The sequence below is a fragment of the Microtus pennsylvanicus genome, chromosome 3 (assembly GCF_037038515.1).
Source record: "Microtus pennsylvanicus isolate mMicPen1 chromosome 3, mMicPen1.hap1, whole genome shotgun sequence".
NCBI lineage: Eukaryota > Metazoa > Chordata > Mammalia > Rodentia > Cricetidae > Microtus > Microtus pennsylvanicus.
The window spans coordinates 38,808,170-38,811,541 of NC_134581.1; the positions used below are offsets into that span (position 1 = coordinate 38,808,170).

General features: G+C 39.4%; 1 non-coding gene across 1 annotated transcript; it reads left to right on the plus strand.

The window, feature by feature from the left end:
- The first annotated feature begins 363 nt into the window (after positions 1–363).
- Positions 364–436, plus strand: Trnai-uau (transfer RNA isoleucine (anticodon UAU)). The gene has a single exon. It is a non-coding gene; the product is annotated as a tRNA-Ile (tRNA).
- Positions 437–3,372: the final 2,936 nt, after the last annotated feature.

A 3,372-nucleotide genomic window follows, 5' to 3' on the forward strand; every position in this document is an offset into this window, starting at 1 on the left:
TGTATCAATATACAAGAATCTATACCAATATATTTGTCTAAAAACAGTAACTCACAATTACAAATCTATTATCCCATCATCCCTTTTTTTTTTTCAAAAAGATCCCTGAGCTTATAAATTTCCTCCCCCAACCCTCAATCGTATACTAATTATAATCAACCCCTAAATGATGTCCCTAAACCCAAGGGCAAACTTTACTGGGAGAGGGGACGTCGTCCTCTAGAATTACTTCCAGCTGTCATAGGGGCGACGTTCTTTCTGGGGGATTTCTTAATCTCAGGGTCGTGGGTTTGAGCCCCATGTTGGGCGCCATTTGTAGTAATAAGGAGCGGCAGGGCTGCGTCCCCAACACCCCAGCCGCCTGCCCGGCTAGCTCAGTCGGTAGAGCATGAGACTTATAATCTCAGGGTCGTGGGTTTGAGCCCCACGTTGGGCGCCAAAATGAAGGCGTAAGTCACAAACAATGCCACACCAATTTGGGATTATGATTAATAGGGTGATATTTATTTAAAGGGGAAAAAACTTACAGATCACTGTCCCAGGCAATAGCCCTCTACGCAACGCAACCAGGAGTCTAGTCGCCGGCGGAGCAGGAAGTGAAGAGAGAGAGGAGAGGGAAGTGGCTGCTTTTTTAAAGGGAGAGAGACCACGCCCCAATGGGCTGGTATCTCAGCGGCTATTGGTTGGAGAAGCAGGAGGACCTCCCACAACAGATCATTAAGGTATGATCTCTTGTTGCTAATTCATAGTTGTCCCATGCCCACTATTCAGTACTTAATACATTAGTTTCTGTGCTCAAGCGCACCATTAAGATAACGCACTTTGAGAGGTGTATTTATCTCTTTCTAATTAGTTTCTAAAATGTCTCTATATAATAAAGATTCATTATCTTAATGTATCTTCAGAGATATTCTGTCTGTACTCACATTTTATTGTAAAAGTCAAGCTCATTTCTCTTGTGTGCAAGGTTAATATTTTTTGTTTTGAGGAATATAGTTCTTAAGTTTTCTTGAAGTGATGGAGGAAGGTCATTAGTTAAGTAATAAAGAAACTGCTTGGCCTCATAGGTTAAAACATAGGTGGGAGGAGTAAACAGAACAGAATGCTGGGAGGAAGAGGAAGTGAGCTTTAGACTCGACAGCTCTGCTCTCCGGAGCAGAGACGCCATGCTCCGCTCTCCCGGGCAGATGCACGTGATGAAGCAAGCCGCCAGGTCAGACATGCTAAATCTTTCCCGGTAAGACCGGTGCTACAGTTTATTAGAAATGGGTTGATCGCAATATCAGAATTAGCCAGTAAGGGCTAGAGCTAATGGGCCAAGCAGTGTTTAAAAGAATACAGTGTCCATGTAATTATTTCGGGGTATGAGCTAGCCAGGCGGCCGGGGTGCTGTGGACACAGCCCCGCCACTCCTATTACTACATTGAAGCACTTAAGGAGCTTATCTATCTATCTATCTATCTATCTATCTATCTATCTATCTATCTATCTATCTATCTATCATCTGCAAAATAGCCATGGTATTCTTTATTGGAGGTTGAAGTCACAGGAAGACAATAATTAAATATATTAATACATTTTAAGGATTTTAAAATTATGCATACATGTGTATGGCCCTCTGACTATATGCCATATGTATATGGATGCCTGCAGAGATCAGAAGACTTAGACTCAGACTTAGATCCCCTAAGTTTGGAGTTCTAGGTCTGTGGGTTCTGGGAGCTAAACTTGGGTCCTGTACAATGACAGGAAGCTGTCTTAACCACTGAGCAATCTCTTCAGCCTCTATATCAGCTCTTGTGGGTAAGAAGTGACTGACTACTTGGATATATGAACTATTTCTACATATTTTATAAATATGAAGAAGGCTTAATAGTAAGATGAAAATGACCAGTTATATCAAAAGTATCAAAAATAACTTGTATCCATTGGATTATCTGGGTTGGATATATAGCAGAAACACAAATGAATTGAGATCTTGACATCAGAATTTTGAAGAAATTGTATATATGTTTTTAAACTCATGTTTATAATTTTTAAATAAATTATAATTTTAGCATTAGAGAGTTTAAATTTAGGTTCCAGAACTAAGACAGCAGAAATGATAATAGTACACATATTATAGGGTTTGTTTTATGAGCTCCATAGTCCATGTTAAACATATATCCTGGCAAAGTGAATGATTAACAAGAGATAAGCATTATAACTAAGATAGTATTTTAAAAAGTACAAACATGAAATCTTGAAAAGCACATCTATTAGAAAAACGTGGAAGAATTGGAAATTTGCACTGCGTGATTTGAACCTCTTTGCTATGTTGCCTTTCATTAATCATAAGTTTCTGATGCATATAAGGAAACTATTAAAACGAGAGACTTGTAAATGCGATGAACGACTCAGCTTGCATAGTCTGGTTGGATGAAATGAGGCAGAGCGTGTTTTCTCCCAGAGAGTAGCAACCAGGGTCATCAGTCTCTACTCACAAAATAGAGTCAAAAATATCCATGCAGGACCCTTGTTTCTTTCATAAATGCTAATGTGTTCTTAATCCGATTTTCAGTCAATCACTCCTTCACACATTTGTTGAGATTTAATCAGGCTTGCCCTTGCACTCAAGATGCTTCCTGACTGCTGTCCTTGCCCTTGAGTGGCAGTGATGTTAGGAATGAATAAGCAGATGAGTACCTGACTCTGGCTTAGGGAAGGTGTTTCATGGGGATGTTGTTTTCATTTTCTTTTACTAAACACACAATTAGTATTTATTCATTAAAATTTTAAGTTTAACGTTATTCGTGTGTGGGTGTGTGACGCTTGTGTGCAGGTCCCTGTGAAAGCTAGAAGATGGCACTGGATCCCTTGGAGCTTGAGTTATAGGTAGTTCGAAGTTGCCCAACATAGGTGGGTTATCTGGAAAGCCATTAAGTCCTGCGAAGTGCTGCTCCATCTCTTCAGCCCTTATTTCCTATAGACAGTAGTCTCTGATAAGAACTGTGACAGGTGTACTATCAGAGGGATGAACAATGAATAGTCTACATTATTAAAAATTTAGACAAGCAGAGACAATTTCATTGAGTATTATGGGGGAATAAAGGGGCTTGCAGTGAAAGTTAAGGATGTAATTAGTTTGGTAAGAAATTCCTTTCATAATAAGTCTCAACAAAATTTGACTAAGAGCTGATGGGAAGTAAAGAAATTAGAGATAGAGGCTATAGAAACATGAGAGAACACAAGTCTTGCCTCAGATTATAAGAAAGACTGTATAGTGGACTTTTATTGACTCTCTGAAATCCATGTCATACCCTCTCATGTCTGTCTCAGAGATGAGTATGGTAGTAGTAATATAGGCCAATGAGAATCAAAGAGGGATGGTTA